General features: G+C 45.0%; 1 protein-coding gene across 1 annotated transcript in view; it reads left to right on the top strand.

Annotated features, from left to right (window-relative positions):
* Positions 1-1,092: 1,092 nt before the first annotated feature.
* The window catches only part of LOC135387827 (popeye domain-containing protein 3-like), a 30,165-nt gene continuing 13,377 nt past the window's right edge, over positions 1,093-17,880 (top strand). Inside the window, exon 1 of the mRNA XM_064616980.1 lies at positions 1,093-1,252. The gene's annotated coding sequence lies outside the window, so the exon portion shown is untranslated. The remainder of the gene's footprint in view (positions 1,253-17,880) is intronic.

The following is a 17,880-nucleotide window of genomic DNA, read 5'->3' as shown; positions in this document are numbered from 1 at the left end:
TGAATTCCATTCTTCTTGACAATGGTACAGAGGCCACTGAAAAGTCATTCAGTGCTAAATTCAGAGTCGTCGTCGACACTTCGCTTCAAGTTATACTGGAAGCTATTTCCAAGGATGCGAACCTGAACTTTATGTTCGACAACAAAGGGGGCTACAGATGCGTAGAATACCGAAACTCATCGGGAGATCACGTGCTTAGGGAACCAACAGGAATGGCTCTCGTTTCCTCTGACGCCTCTTCTTCTTCTTCTTCTTTTTTTTTTTTTTCTGCATCTACCTGAGTATCCCCTGACGCCTGAGCTGAGAACATCCATGGGCTAAATCCTACTGTACCACTGTATTCTGTCTCACACTGTACACTCCCAAGATATTGCCTCCCCATGTGACGGGGAAGAATCGTAAAATCAGTTTCTAGTTTTGAGAAGTGTGACGTCATGGGTACCCGATCACCTAACGCGTCTGGCAACATTGGCCCCTCGAAGGTCGGTTTCCCTCCTCTCGTCGCAGCTACCGACAGTCTTCCAACGGGGAGAGCGGAGACGTGCCCTGTTGCTAGGAGGCAGAGAACATCGTCTCTGTTGCCTGCGTATTTTCCTCGAGATTTCCTTACTTTTCGATCAATGTCGGCACAGTTCCCTATGTTAAGTCAGCCTCCCAGACAGGTTCGTCAGAAAATATATGTCGAATGAGCAGCACAAGTTTTAGGAGGTTGTAAGTCCAGAGCATCGCTCGTTTTACGTTAGATCGTCGCTCTCCTAAAGTATTCACCACCGAATTTGCCCAACGCAGCGTTGCTCCAACAACCCTTCTCGCGTCTATATAATGACCTATATCAAGCTTCGATGCCATACTGAACCCATTTCCTCTCAAACCATATTGCTTTGTCATCATTAAATGGCAATCTCGTTGCTGTTGGACTACTGAAACAACTAAAAAAGAAGACAACAGCCGTAATTCATCGGCTCGTTCCGTCGCTCTTCCTTTTCTCCCTTCTTTCGGTTTCGATTCGAAATGGCGCAGAACAAAACGGCCAGATGAAGCGCGAGTCACGTGACCAGTCACGTGATCCACGTTCCGGCGTGAGTAGCGTCATCTGCCGGAAGCGCTGGCAACTGATTCCCATTTTCGCCATGACTGCAATGGTGATTCCCTTTGCGATACAAGATCCTCAGTAAACAACGTCCAAAGCGTTTAGCGAGGACTCCATTCCCAACGCCTCTCTCGAAAGAATACCGGATTTAATCTGGTTAAGGTAAGCAAATATTTTCTGCCGCAGAAAGAGATTGAATATCCACGCAGAGGTGGTCGCTGTGTTTTTTGAAAGGGAGAGCTTGTCAGAGCGCTGTTTATTATGACACGCTTCTACTTCGCATTTGAATGATGCCATTTTACGTCCAAGTTGGGACGCAGATAAATGCAAATAGACAAAAATTTAATTAACGCTAGCTGACTGGAGCGAGAAACTGACGTAAATCGAAGTGATGACACGGATACATCTCACACACGCCTGCTGGCGTGCGCGGTTTCGCTTTTTCCAAAACACACGATTTGGTAAAATTACCGACGTGTTGTGAGAAAAGATCGTTCGTGAAAGAATCTCCGAAAACTTGCTGGTGGCGAAAAAAAAAATCAAATATTCATCACGAGTTACGTAGCAGACGAGGAAGCGATATTAATAGAGTCTGCTTCACCGCAATATTTACTTGCATTGCAGGGAAGCTAACCATCAGTAATACGTTTACCTGTTCTAAGCAATAACTATATATTGTATTTCAAGAAGTATGAACTTTTATTATTCGCATATTGTATTACATTTCTGTATTTACACATCCGTGCTTTTTGCATAACATGCAGAAGTATTCGATGCAGTCGAATTTGCGGAGTGCTTATTTAATTTTAATTAAGGTTTACATGCATCAGGTTTCATGAAACCTGCCGAGAATTTTAACGTTTGTTGCTTTCCCCACTCTAACCAAATACCTATCAAACCTTCGCATCATTCGCATTCTATGACTCGCTGAATGTGTGCTGTGTGTGTGACCCCCAGCGATTCCGACATTTTACACTCACTCGGTCGAAACTTTTGAACTATACACGTTGAGCTCCATTATTTTAACTCTCCCATCTGTTTGTACTTTCTGTGTGTAAGTGTACTGGGATAGCAAGTTCGACCTCGTCGTAACTCACATCTCCATTTTTTTTTTTTTTCTTCTTTATCACATCACCATCACCACTACGAATAATCATAGAATCAAAAGCCTCGTACGATTTCTGGCTGTTGTAAGTGAACGACATATTCCATGGCTCAGGCGACATGGTTGGACCGTTCGCTACCCCGAAAGCAGGAAGTGTAGTATCCACATGTGTGAACCGGCTTAACCGCTAAATGGCCGTTGATAAAGTCGCCAATGTTACAATTTAAAGAACACGGTCGTGACGAGGGTTCTTATTCTTTCTTCTTTTCTTTTTTTTTTTTTTTTCATGTACCAGAAAAAGTGACAAAGACTGTCCTTATCCGGAAGCGATATCACGTTCGTGTCACGCGTCCGTGTCTCGGATCAATAAATTGAGTGTATCCCAACCTGTGAGACCTATCGATGCGAAGGAATATTGACACACCACCTAGTGGAGTAGAACCGCGCTACTATTATCTGCTCGTAGGATTTTTTTTTTTCACCGATTGTGATCAACTGGACCGCCGAGTCTCGCTGTAAAGAATAGGTGTATGGAACGATTAGAACTTAAGATTTAATATGTATATACACGCTTTCGCGAGGTGGACCGCGTTTCATAAGGTACCAACGTCTGTAAAGAATAGGGATAGAATTCAGCTGCTCTAAAGTTGGAGGCAGAAAAGATAGTACTTGGAATACTGTGGTCGGCGTTCGCTTTATTAAAGGGGCGGTCCTTTTGCTGGTTATAAGTGTAAATGAATACAGGAAGAACAGGAAGAAGAATTTTTTATTTTGAGACGATGAATGAGAAGTTTCGTCGGCAGGGGAGATACGCTACCCCATTGCTTGTGGTGAAGTGGTGAATGAAATAATGATCCCCTTCACAATAAGTATCGAGGTCATATGGTGTCCAAAAAGGTCAAAGGAGCTTTGAGGGCACAGCGTTGGTGGGCTGGCCAGGGACCAAGCAGTTTTAAGAGAGATGGGGGTGGGGGGGGGTGAGAACTTGCGCACATCCTTACCCTTTAACACCATGCCAATGATGAGGACCGTGCCTAGCAGAAGAACAGTCTATCTCATCTTGAGGCACTTCCCTTACCACTTCCTTACCGGTTCGCTGAATTCCGTGTTAGCGCCGCGAAGCAACTGTGGCCATGAGCGTCGTACAGACGTGGACAGATGGAGAGAGGACCGCAGGAAGGGGTGGGGGACAGAGGGGTTAGTGGGGACGTCCTGGGCCGACTTCAGGGGGAACTGTGCCGACATTCGCCTGGAAAATCTTCGGAAAACCCAGGGAAAACCTCAGACAGCGCAGCCGGAGGCAGGACTCGAACCCGTGCCACCTCCCAGTCTCGGCGTGGAAAGCGATCATCCTATATAAAGAGAATTTATTACATTAACCTGATGATATGTACAGTGCAAGCAGTAAATAACAGTGGTATATACAGTGAAGCCGGTTAATAACATACAACGAGTGACAGTGGAATGACAGCGATCATCCTAACCACTAATGCCACGGGAGCTGGTCTGCGGATCTTCACCGAACAGAAACCGCAAGCTCGGACGGTGGCGCCACAGGACACGCCGCTACTCGTGCAGGTCCCGACATAAGTTTACGGAACACGGGCGTGACGTATATCTTCATCTGCGCGCGACACCCCAGCAGAACACAGGAGCAGAATACGCTTATGGCTGGGTATTGCCAACACCACCTAGATACAGAAAGCCCGCGCGCTCGTCGACGTGACGTAACAATTTAGAGTCAGCCAACCAGGATCGTGTTTTCAATGGCGGTAGCCAATCACGAACGTGCTTTCAGCAGTCGTCGCCATGGAGACAAACCAATGTCGTCTGCCAGTAGTGATTGAACGTCCCCGCGTACTAAATGGGAAAACTTGAAAAGAAAGCGCAAAACGGTCTCAATCTTCCCCCAAAACTGATTTTCTGGAAAGCGCGTTGCACTTTGTGTCGACATATTCGGGTGTGCAGGTTCGAAGTTAGCCGCAATCATTTTGCGAGTTCTCGAATTCGCAGAACGGTGAAAGGCAGAAGCGGACGAATTCTGTGGGAGAGGAGGTCTTCCGTATCTATGTGGTGTTGGTATTGCACGCACCTCTCAGTGACTGTGTCCACTCTCCAGTTCGCCGCCAGGGTGTCGCTCCGGTCGAGAAATACGTCGCAAATTGTGTTCCGTAAACTTTGGTAGGGGACCCGTGCAATTCAATTTGGAATACTTGGCGGACAGTTTTACTCAAGTATCTTACGTAGCGGTTTTAGATGTGACAAGCAGTCGTGTGGCGGCAGCGTTTTTGTTTTACTTCACACTGGTCGCCTTAAGGTTGTCAAGGTCACGTACACTACGAGTTATTCTAGCGCGTATATTTGTTTCCGACTGATTTCCTGCTATAACAATTGTGTCAACAAAAAACTTGCCTGGAGCGTTTTATAAAAGTCCAATGAAAATCTTCTTCATTTTGGAAGAAACGGGGTAATTAAAAAAAAATGTAATTAGACTCCTAGATAAGAATGGTGTCACAAGTAATAGTGATGTGATGAGAAACACTGTGGACGAGTTACTCCTTTCTTTGACCACCCCGAGCCAATCCATGGAGCTCACCAAATGCACTTTATCGCGGTAACACCTTCTTCATGTTAAACTCAACGATTTTCACGATCCAGCGACAAGATTAAGCACACAGCTAGACTCCTCTTCGAACACATATACAGTGAAACTCCTTTACAACGAAACTCAGGGGACAGCAAAAAAAAATTCGCAGTAAAGGTATTTTCGTTAAAAAGGTTGCCCATTATTGGACCTATAGGGCTCCAGCGGGACCGCAAAAAAATTTGCTGTAGTGGTATTTTCGTTAAAAAGGTGTTCGCTATAAAGGAGTTTGACTGTACTTACCAATTGATTCGTTTCTTGGTCCAAGGTCATGTCAAAGACGCGGCATGATCACGCCCCCCCCCCCTTTTCCCTGAATCTTTTCGGCAGACGGCACCGGTGATTGATTGACTCGTAAAAGAAAAAATGGAGATGTTAGTCCAGAGCCGTTACTTTCTCTCTCTCTCCTCCATATATCCCATAGCCATAGCTGACTCGTTGTGCTAACGCGGAATTAAAACGGACAAACAAGGCGTGACGTCATGTTGTGACGTTTTACCAAGATCTGAGAAAGCAAAGAAATAGATTGCCCTTTGCCCTTTCTCTGTCATCCGATATATTACTCTCTCAATTTTGCTTTTCCTTTTCGGAGTCATAAAACCATTATACCTCCTCCTCTACAATGCGGCCTCCAGGATAGTATCCAGCATTGCGTTTCCAGGTGATTGACCAAGCGTTAGCTGGTGTCATACTAACGTGTGGCACAGATAATGTCACACATCGGGCCTTGGACTCGCTACGCTGGCTTTTGGTTATAGGGAAGAGTCTCTCCTCTGTTGGGGCTGTCCACTCTGGCCAGATTGGCGCTTCCGAGGCATTTGTATATATAGCGTGCAAAGATCCGTGTTGGTCCACGTTATACGACCGTAAAGTCCTTTTTTCGGTCTTCGTTGGCTCACACGATGCAAATCCGCTTCGTTGTGCTGACGAAATACCGCAGGGAAAACGAGACTTGTATGGGATTGGATTGGTTACTGGATTGGACAACATAAGTATATCCCAGGCTATAGGACGAACACAGGTTAAGTACGCAGATCTCTTGTAAGTTCTCCAGGAGGCGGGTCTGGCCCAACGACCACTCTAGCCCTTTTCCCGGCGGACCCCTCGCGCATCTCCACCCTTCCTCGGGGATCTCTAGGGGTCTCTGACACCACTGAACGCCGAATACGGCGTCGCACGCTTTTTTCCGTGTTTCGTGATCGCTGCTTACGATACCGTTTTCCCACCACTACCGAACATACATGTAAGAGTCAAGCTGGCTGGACCAACGCGCGAGGCTGGCGGTTGCAGAATATCTCTCGGCTCTTCCAGGAAGAACCACACATATATATATATATATAGACACTTACGTAACGCACAATGGCTATTCGTCACGCAATATCACGCCGTGCATATCGCGCGCGTTACACATAGAAAAACACGGGTACAAACGCACAGTGTGATTTTGCGGATGTACTATCGTCGAAACGTGTGGACATCAATGTTTTTGTGCTCTTTTCTCACTTAGCGTTTCCGGCAGCTGCGTGAAAACGTCGGCCGCTCGTCTTTATGAGCGCAGTTATGGACCGGACATAAAAAGGGGACATCCATACTGGAAGTACTTCCTCTCCAATGATCGTTGTAGCGCTAAATTGCGCTTCGAAGGCTCGCCTTTTGTGGTTCTTCCTGCATGCCCTAGGGCATGGAATCGCGTTTAGGGCGACATTTTACGAGACTATCGGTGAGAGGCCATTGCATATATATAGTATATATATATATATGAAGCAAAAAGTATAACCTTTTCTGATGACTTCGTGGACACCGGGTTGGATCTCGTTGGTGGCGGCTGCAAAGTCACGCGATAGACTCAGAGTTGCTGGGTTCGAATGCCACCACATGTTGTGATGTCTCACGTTTTCCTTGGGATTCCCGGATACACCTCCCCTCCTTCCATCTGTCCTCCGCCACATTTGCTCCGCGGTGCTAACTAGTCGAAGTTAAATAGAATACAAAGTAGACAACATGCGTATACTACCATGAGAAATACGGCGGAAATCACCGCCTACCGAATAGCTGCATCTGTAACTGAGAGGCAACCATTAATTGTTGGCTCAACGTCAAGGAGCCAAACAGAGACGGTTCTCGCGGACCCCACAAGACGTTCGCCAGGCGTCCATTTCAGTTTCGGGCCATTGACCTCATTGATGACCTCAGCCCGGGTCTCCCCTGTCTATACTTATGCAAGTTTAACGAAACATTCCGTGCTTCATCTTACATAAGCAGAGTAAGCGTTTGGGCTGGTTGGTTCATATTGAATTAAAAACAATTAAAAAACCCCAGTGCTGGGTAGGACAAGGACAGAGGATAAAAGGACAAGGACCGGCACTGACTTTTTATCCTCTGTCCTTGTCCTACCCAGCACTGGGGGTTTTTAATTGTTTTTAATTCAATATGAACCATCAGTGCCGGTCCTTGTCCTTTTATCCTCTGTCCTTGTCCTACCCAGCACTGGGTTTTTTTAATTGTTTTTAATTCAGTCTTACATAATCTGCCTCGTTTCACTGCATGAATGGACTCAATGCACACGGAGCTTGTCCTTGACTATAGTACGTATAGCACTATAGTACCTAACTTGTAACCGTAACGAGCTAGTCTTTGGGAAATTAGCCGTTAATTAACTGTAGTTAGTTCCCACATTTGGTGAAATTAATCAGTAAATGTAACTGTAATAGTAACCCGGAGACACGGAAGAACAAGGACAGTTGAGACACAAGGACAACGACGTGTCTCGGCACGTGCTATAGATTGTCCGCCTTCTATCGGAATGTAACTGTGATGGAGCTCCTATATGTTTGCATCCAGCAGTTTATAAATATCTGTTTGTCGGCTCTCCAGTATGTCATAGGGAGTGAAGCGGTAGACAATTACTGACCATTACTTCGAAAGAGCACCTATCGCTTAAGTGCAATAAATAAACCCCGTTATATAGTTCTGCTTGGACGGCAAACGCTACAAGCACAAAAAAAAAAGAGATACAAACAAAATTTTTGAGAGTTTGAGAGAGAAAGCAACGAAGTTGGGCGGTAACTGTAGCTGTAACCAGTTACATTTCGAGACTCCTAACTGTAACTTAAGGAACTTCCCCATAACTGACACAGAGGTCACGTTAAAGAGGAAATAAAATAAAGGATCGTACTCTGTTAGGTGAAAGATGCTCCGACGACTCGATCACCATCATCAAAATAAAGTCGTTGTTGTCTTTGCTTCGACCGGCGCGAGGAAAGGGAAATGTGAGCAATGGAGGTGTGGGCGCCGATAAAGTGGCTAAGAGAGGGCAGCACTGTCAAACATCTCTCTCTGTCTCTCTCTCTCTCGCGCGCGCTTTCTTTTTTTCTTTTTTGTGACTACGCTACGGGATAATTTCAACGCAGGTACGATATTTGTCAGAAAGTAACTTCTTTTACATTTTGCCTCTTTCATTTTTTTTTTTTTTTTTCCAAGACAGCGGTTTGAAAAGCAGCTGCGCAGGAGAGCGGATTCAAAACGAAGAGAGACACAGAAAAAGTTGCAAATTACTTCGTAATAAATTTAGGACGTGCTGCCATCAGCGCGCGGCAGTGCGCGCTAGAATTTTGGATATAAGGGATCTTGAAAACACGAAGCGAAAGACGAGAAGAAATAAGTACGGAAACCACGAGGAGAGTTTTTTTTTCTTTCTTTTATTAATCACCACATTATGGTGGTATTAGACAGGCAGCCCTGTTAGCAAGTTGTTCATTAATGTCGTTCACTCAATTTTATAGAGCAAGGAAAGAAACAGAATAGAGGCCTGCTGATATGAGAGATAATACGTAGTAACAAGCGGACATGCGAGCTCGACTTTGTCTACCGGAATTGTTGCGAGCGTCTGCTACCATACATTAGTGCGTCCATTTTCTGCGAGTATTTTAAATTGAAAAAAGGAGTTCAATGTCGTCTTGGTGCGCGGGTAGCAGACGACAACATTGTTTGCCGTCTCGTACGGAACGGTGCATGTCTATCGCGCTCCAAAACACGATGATGGCGGCCAAATATGCAGTTGTCCACACGCTACTATCGTGCGTGACCAAAACGCCCTCTGCATTACCGCCGTCTGCATGGGTAATACCCCTGTCAGACGTACTAATTTAGTGTCACTTATTTGAAGTGCACTCCGTCCTGTAATGTCACTTTCACTAGGCTCCTGCTACACGGCATAAGTAAGTGTCACTAAGCAGTCATGGTGATGACGATGGGCGAGCTTGAACTCCCACCTAACATCGGGGAGTGCGCCATGCTTTCTTGGTAAAATCATTTTTCTTACGTCATCATTTTTTCACGTAGTGGATTACGAACTCTACTGGGCAGTCTGTGAACGAGAGTACCGGTAAATCACGCCAAAAATCCTTACGTCTTTCTTATACAAATCAGCGCTGTCTTAACAAATTTGTCCAAAAATAAATTCCGATTGGGTTGTTTCTTTCCTTTTCCAAAAATAAGCTTTTTGTTACGCAATCCCTGCCGTGGAGGCTACGTACTTGATTGTCGCAGGCAAAGTGAAGTGAGTTTGGCGAACTCACTTCATCGTAAGTGTACTTTGCATTTAGTGTCACTAAAAGATGCCGTGTGACTCCGAAAGAATGACACTTACTGCAAGTGTACTCGCTGAAAGTGACACTAAATTAGTACGTCTGACAAGGGTATAATATGAATGTCCGCTACGTACTTGTAAACGACAGAATATGTTTCGGAACTGGCGGAATTACAACTATTCCTATACACGCACACCCCTCCAAGAGATCTTGACACTCTAAGGACGCGCGCTCATGCAAACACCGCACGTGCGTACCGAAGAATGCTTCAAAGATGTCGGCGCAGACGTGTGGGCGCCACAGAATATGCCTAACCCGAAAGAACAATATGTTCGTTAAAAGAAAAGGCGTAGAAATTGAACGTGTTAACAAACAACGAACAGTTTGGACGGTATATAGCTTCTGCTCAGTATGCAGACGACAGCGCTTGTTGCAGGAGAAAAGAAAAGCAGACGATCCTATTTTCGGGCAGAACGTTTTTCTCGCCACGTGACGACGGGTGTTTCATAGCCAGCATTTTTGAAGTCGCCCTGACTCACGGCGGTGAACCGTGACTTTTTGTTCGGGTCCAGTGCATGAGCGATGCAATTAGGCCGACGGAAAGCAAATAAACCGAAGGGTGTCTGCGTTTTCTCAGGGAGGGTCAGCTCTTTCTCGGCTCGGTTATGTTGTAGCACCGCCAAGTCGATGGCGTAGCTCTTTGTGTGCATCTTTATTTGTTTACCTGAGTGACGCTAAAACTCTTAGTAGCGCTAAGGTTCCACACTGTGGTGAATACAGTCAACCCTCGATTTATGAACCTTCGATTTATGAATTCCCTCGTTTTATGAACACGAGCACGGGGAACCAAACTTTTTCCATTCATTTTTCCCTCGTTTTATGAACCTTGATATTCGAATAATGAACGGAATTTCTGGGAACCAACTAGGAGTTGCCCAGCGTTTTTGCCCTCAATTTATGAACGAATCGTTCCGAGGTCAACAGAAGCCTTCAAACGGATTATTCTGTGGTCTTATGAATGACGCCTGAACGGACAAAACGTTTTCCAGGTATTGCACCCTCGGTTCTTAACCCCTCGAAATCCGAACAACAAACGGGTTTTTCGGGGTCGCACAAGGTGCGACCAAGTGTTCCTGACCTCAGTTGATGAATAAGGTGGTCGCTGTCACCCGGAGATTAATAAACGGAGGTTAAAAATCCCGGAGGAAATCCGAGACCAGTCCAGTGCGAATGTGGTGACATTTCTTCTTTCCAAGATTGACACAGCGGAAGGCATGGTCCAAAGCAAAATTAAACAATTTAGTATTGCATAATAAACAGAGTGTGAATGCGCTAACATCTACTCTTTGTGAGATTGATACAGCAGAAGGCATGGTCAAAAGCAAAATTACACAATATATGGCATTATAAACACAATCCCAACTCGGAAATACTGTTCCATTTGCTCGACAGTACTCAGTTAACGGAATTTTCGATTTATGAATCCCTCGATTTATGAACGATTTTTGGGGGAACCGAGGGTGTTCATAAATCGAGGGTTGACTGTATATGCTTCCGCGTGTGTCTCGCGTAAATGAAACATGTGTTGCGAGAAATATGCTCCTTTCGTTTGGAAACAACTGTGTCTACACGTAGCCGGCACCATCGAAATTTGTTTATGGAGTAAGTTTAGTGCTGGTAGTGGCATCTAATGTTTAGCTACTTCGGAGCGGAGAAGTCGAATGGTGTTTACTTGGAGCGTGACGTAATTGTTTTGCAGACGATGCTAGGAATCGTAACTGGTTTGTTGGGTCTCACCCTATAACAATAACTATGGACTGCGAAATTGCGCAGAAATGGCACGGAATTCCCTGAAGGGCATATAGGCAAATTTCGTGGTAAATTTGGTGGATGCACTCGGAAGATACCGAAGAAATATCTTTCAAGTAGAGAATTGGACCTACTTCCTCGGATGATGAAAGCAACCCACTGCTGGTCATATTAACTGATTTGGCAGGGTAGTGCCGCGTTTAAGAGGAGATTAACGATACATGTTTTAAGTGGACACAATTCCTGTGAGGCGATGCAATACAATACAGTAATACGGAACAACTACAATAGATATTATACGCATTGAACACGATCGCATAACAGCTGTCTTTATAATTTTAGTGCAATTTTAGGAATAGTCCGCGTTCCACACCAACCCTTTTTGGCCGTTTTATCTCCAGTACGCAGGTTACTACAAGAGGAGAACCAGAGTAAGGACATCACAGTTAGTGAAATATGCGCTTACTAATTTGTGCTTACATTTCGTGGAAGGGAAACTAAGAAGAACCCTTCCTTCCTTTAGGGTTGGTCTCCATGACGTGTGGGTCGTACAGAAAAAAAAAACTTGGATTCATAAATTTTCCTAAATAAATTTTAGGCGGAAGAAATCCCTTTATAGCTAGCTAGGTTTCTGTCTCGCAAAGTACGACACCGCGGTAGAAGAGGAACTCTTTTTTTTTTTTCCTCAACACTGCGTGATGCGACGAGCCACGTACAGCTTGGCGTATTTCTTCATCGGAGCGGCCCCTTCTAGCTATCAGGAAAAAAAAAAAATCTAATAAGAAACGGGTGATCGTATATTCTACCCATCTCTCCGTATATGTGTCCGCTCCTGTTTGCTGCTAGGATGTCGCTCCAATGGAGAAATGCGACACCCCTGTGTTCCGTGAACTTATGTCCAAAGCTGTACGTGTATCAAAATGTCGCTATCCCCGGTTTATATTAAAAAGCAAAGTATTCCCAAATACTGTACACTTTTTTTCCTTTTCTGTGTGTGTACGCGTATTCTGTTCATAGTGCCATGCTATACTTTTTGCTTTCTACTTTAACTCTATAACATAGACTCCACGTTAACTCCATTAACTCCACGTAACATAGTTCAGGTAACTAACCCAGATTCATTTCGTAAAGCAGTCTCTCAGCTCCTGTTGTTATAATATTTTTCTTTGTTATAGTATTGTTATTTCCTACTATTTCTTATATGTGTAGTTTCGCGTATTATTATTGCCTCACTCCCCTCTGTAATGCAATTGCGCTTCAGGGTAATAAAATGAAATGAAATGAAATGAAATGAAATGAAACATTACGCACAATATCACTCCCAATATCAGATTAAAGAACAAACCTCGATTTTTACATCCCGAATTCGTGAAAGCGAGACGCAGCCTGACATAGTGGCCGAATCCTCGACAAATAAGCGCACACTTTATGGGCAACCACTGAGCTTCGACCTATTTATCCTCTATGTTCATGTACACGCATGAGAAGAATTAATGTGACGAAAGAAGTTCACACACGAGGCAAAGAATAAGTGAGTCAGGAGCGGAATGAAAGTAAAAGTTTACTAAAAAATTAAACATTGACCGGTTAATTCCACGATGACAAAGGGTAGAAAATGGTTGCGCTCCTACGTTTTCGTGATTAAAGGTTCAGGTGACAAAATGGCGTAGATGGAGGCTTTGCTGGTGGATGAACTCCATAATATAAAAGCCCGACTCTGGGCACACGGAGGAACGACACGAACACACTATTCGAACCACCAAAAGTATACTAAAATGCTTACTTAAAAGTTTACTCTTTTTTTTTTTAAAGGTTCAGGTCATGGCTTATATTCCTGATCGCCTACTTCTCTATCTTCCTTATATTCTCCTATGTATGAAAAGGTTTGTAATCAACGCTACAACCAACCATCTGCTACGCTTGAGAAAGATCAATAACGGTCGGTGGCAATAAATGGTCGGACACAACCTCGGCCACAGGGCTATATATAGCTACATAGACTCTTTTCATAATGTGTGCGACAAGTCAGGGGAATATTGCCGGATTGGAGGTCAAGTAGCCTCTCGTATTGTCGGGAGCATCGGCCGGTCATGTTATTGCTTCAGATAATGCTTCCTCTTGCACCACATCATTGTTCTCTTTCTTTTATTTCTCTTTCATCGTATCTAGAAAACGGTCAGGGGATATTCTGTACCTGTGACTTCACGGTAGGAAATCTTCTTGTCTTCCGGTCAGGCAGTGTTTTTAAGTCAGTTATAAGTTGTTAGAGAATCTTAGAATCTTGGAGAAGCGCTATCGAGGTATAATGAAATTTGGGGTCGGCACTGCGCATGCCCAGAATCCGATTCGTGCTTTGGGAGAGCACGCTATCTATAAACAGACAGATTCAAACCTTCGAAACGAAGACACAGAATTAAAGCGGAAGGAACGCTCGTCCTTGGATAACCCGCACGGCAACGTTAACGCCAACGAAAAGTCGGCTTCTCCTCATTAAGGCTCCAGTTGCCGCGAAGTGTCCTTTACAGGACAACCTTACCCTCGTGTATTGACCGGCCCGCATAATTTCTAGAGCGCGAACAGCGTAGATTTTTATGCGTACTTTCGTGCGTCGCCTAGCGTCCCTCATTTTTCTTCGTAAGAAAAAAAAAGTTCCGCGATACTGGTCTGCCTAAGTGCTGGTTTCAGATAACGTAGATAACGGTCCCTGTGAGGAAATGCAGATGTACATTTGTGACCCTGCCCGGTCGATATCTTGGAGGCTAAAATATGGATGCTCGCTTCGCGATTCTTTTTTTCGTGTCGCGAGGTTGTGCTTCTGTCGTTTGCGGTGAAATACGTACTACCGACGAGCAGGAATCGTAAGTACAATCGTAATTTTCCGGCATACGGCGCGCATCTCAATAGTTTGAGAAATTATAAAAATATCGATAATATTGATAATAACTGGGGGTATACCCCCATTATCTCCGAATACATCTCACCCAGAACTGCGGATTACGGAAAGCACGGAATCTTTACTCGTCGAATGCAAAATTCATTCAACTCGAAAAAGCGACACTCTACACGATCGCAGACTAAAGATTGCAGAAAAAAATAAATAAAAAAGATCAAATTTTTACCCAACAAATTTGGGAGAGACGGTTAACCCCCACCCCCCAAAAAAGCAAAAATCTGCGACCCTGAATAGATGGGATGACGCTTCCATCGCGACAGCGTCACGCCACTTTACCACACGAGGTTGCAGTATGAGAAACCGGAAATCGATCCATGAATAACTTCCGGCAATCTCGGCTGCACCTACTTGCGTGAAACTTGTAAATGATATTGCTCCTCTCGGGTAAAGGATGACTTCCCAGACGGACGCCAAGAAGGAGGTCACCTGTCCGACGGTTGTCATGACAACGACGCGTACTCTTTGCTTAGCAGCTGCCGCTAGGGATGTCATGCCGGCGAGTAATTCGCGAAGCACATTTAAACTGACGAAGCGAGAATCCATTTTCTGTGTCCGCTATTTCTTACGAGTGCGTCAACGGTTTAGATCACCCTGTTATGCGGTATCTAAGACCAACGACGTGTCAGCCTTAAATGGGTAATCTGGTCCCGAAACCGACACGAATTCTGATGTTGTTCGCGCCAACTAACGTCGAATATTTTCGTACGATTTTTTTATTCGCTGTTGGCACCGCGAAGCGACTGTCGTTATGAGCGCTGTGCAGACACATAGAGAGCAGGAAAGAGTGTCAGTATGCGCCCGGGGCCGACTTCGGAGGGAACAAAAGTTTGCGGGAGAACCCAAAGAAGACCTGCGACGGCATGGCGGGTGTTAGGATTCGAACACAGAACCTTCCAGTCTTCAGCGTGACCCTCGAGCTACCACCACCGAGGGAATTGGTTCCAGTTGTTCTTTTTGCTTTCTTTCTTTTTCTTTGCGCTCTTAATTCGTATAAGAGTCGCTCCGTCGTCCAGTCCATCCACGCGTGGGAATAATACCGGCCTCGGTGTCCATCCTCGGTTTCGGGAACGCATCCGACCCAACAATTTCGAGGCACACATCGTCCAGCGATCACGGGATGTGTACTCGAATTTCAGTTGGGCAAAATTATTCGGCGAACGAACTATACTCTCGTCTCACCACGTAAGAACCTACAGCATCATGATCATCATCATCATTATTATTATTATTATTGTTGTTGTTGTTTATTTATTTATTTGTTTGTTTACTCAAGCCTCTCGGCTTAGGCGGGCCTGCTGTATTCTGCGCGATTGTAACTTATGGGAATAAACGTTATTATTATTACCACCGATGAGGATGATGATGCCAGGAGAAAAACTACTATTGACGGAAAAGCTGGGAAATGTTAATGAGAAACAGAAAATCGCAGTGTTTTTTTTTATATTCTTTATTTTTTTATCGCGTGATATGAGTATACTACCTTCAGGAACTGTGACCAGCGGCGTAGACAGAAAAATATTTCGGAAGGGGTTCTATGGGGACTTTACGTGGGAGAGGAGGATTTTCCCCTGATCGCTTCCCTCTCCCAAAAGCAGTGACATTTTGTGCGCGGTATGCAAGGCAATTAGTTTGAGAACAGGTCCGGTGTACACCTGACGGTTGTATATATGAAAACTGGGAAATTCCCTGTGTTCGTCTCATAGCTACTCACGGAGGAGGAAGTTTTATTGAAGGTTTTACATCCACATGGAAGAGCATACGTGCATACATGGTCGCACCTGAAGGAAAACGTCATCGATTACGTTTGATGGATTGACCAACTGACTGCAGAGGGAACGCCCACCCGTTTTATGCATCCGGGGCCCTCTTTATGTTTTTTTTTTTTGACTCAGCGGCACGCAGCTGGCTGTGTACAAGATTACCCTTGCCCTTGGATGTGAAAAAAAAAAAAGATTACTCCGACTCTCGCGTAATAAATCATTATACGAAGAGAAACCATAGAGTGGAAATATAGCAGCGACAAAATGAGGGACTACGGGACCGTGATACGCGTTGGCACCGCGATGCAGCTGCGACTATGACACTTAGACAGAAGGAGTCAGAGGGGGTTCCTGTACGTCCTGGGTAGACTTCACAGGGAACTGTCTGGGAGATCGCCGGGAAAATGATCCCACCTGATAGGAAACGCCGATTCACTTCACTGATTCATCTCCCAATCTTTAGAACATCGCGTAAGGCCGCATATCTCGAATCACAGTGATCACGGTGCTGGCGCAAAAATGTACCTGAGGATCATCGTTCAGCATCAAAGCAATTATAGCGAGTCAGAAGTAGACAAACAACAACTTTATTTAAATGATGACGAGTGGCGAGTTTCATCGCCAGGGGGCGATACCCTACCCCATTGCTGGCGGTAATGTGGTGAAATGGAATATTGAGTCGGATGTCAGTCCTTACAGACGAGTCCTTGAGATCAACCAGATTTTTCGTCCACTGCGGTGCTCGAGATCATTCAACTGTTGATTAAGCACCAGTAATTTACGTTATCCCACTTAAAGGCTGGACACCAAAGATTATGTTCATTTACAATGTCTTATACGCTAGAAAAAGGAATATATACATACAAGGAGAAGTATAAATTCGTCCGGCTCTGCTGTCTCAGGGTTTCTCTGGGTTTTCAGGCAGACTTTTAAGACGGCACAGTTCCCCCTGAAGTCGGCCGAGGACACATACTAACCCCCCTCGTCCTTCCTGCTGACCTCTCTCCATCTGTCCACGTCACTCATAGCCACAGCTGCTCCGCGGCGCTAACACGGAATTTTTTTTAAAGTATAAATTCGGATTACAAGCCGTGGACGCATAATAGCAGGAAAAGGACGTGGTTTACGCGCAGTCCTGGTGCACAAGAGAACTTTGAATCTCGCGAGTCAGAAAAGCCTCTGCTGCGACGTCGCGTCTTCTGTCCAATAGTGAGGTCCAATGTCTTCTGTCCAATAGTGTCCCATGCCCTGGAAAGAGCACAGACGCCAATCATCGATAACATATCTTTCTTCTCTCTTCTCACAGATGAGAAATGAGAGGAAGGCATGCAGCGGGAAAGAGCGTATCATTCTCGCTACTGATTGGTGCTCTGACTCTTTTTCAGTATAGCTTCCACTGTTGCCCGCCTGAGTTCCACCACCGCCATCAGACAAGTGTGGACGCATGTTACACATTTTATTTGAAGAGTTTCACGCCGGCAGCACAAGAGGTTAAAAACAATATTAAAATTGACGTTTCGAGGCTTATACGGGCTTCATAACAAGAATGAGATGCCCCGGCGTCCTCTTTCTACTTAAATAGTGGGGCATATCTGTCCGGCAGGGGACCCGGATAGATATGTCCCACTATTTAAGTAGAAAGAGGACGCCGGGGCACCTCATTCTGGTTATGAGGCCCGTATAGGCCTCGAAACGTCAATTTTAATATTGTTTTTAACCTCTTGCGCTGCCGGTGTGGGACTCCTGAAATAAAATGCTTAACGATGAAAGTTGCTTAACGAAGAAAGAAACGATGAAATTGAGGCTTTGTATGTATTTGCCCCTTCTATGTTGTTCCAGCCTCGGAACATCAGTTCTTTCATAAAATGCTTGTTCCCGGCACTTGGAGTGCTTTTAGCATATTACAAAGCCACACAGCCGAGTCCATACG

The sequence above is a fragment of the Ornithodoros turicata genome, chromosome 3 (genome assembly GCF_037126465.1).
Source record: "Ornithodoros turicata isolate Travis chromosome 3, ASM3712646v1, whole genome shotgun sequence".
NCBI classification, from domain to species: domain Eukaryota; kingdom Metazoa; phylum Arthropoda; class Arachnida; order Ixodida; family Argasidae; genus Ornithodoros; species Ornithodoros turicata.
The sequence above is the reverse complement of the archived record's forward strand: the minus strand, read 5'-3'. Positions and strand labels throughout refer to the sequence as shown.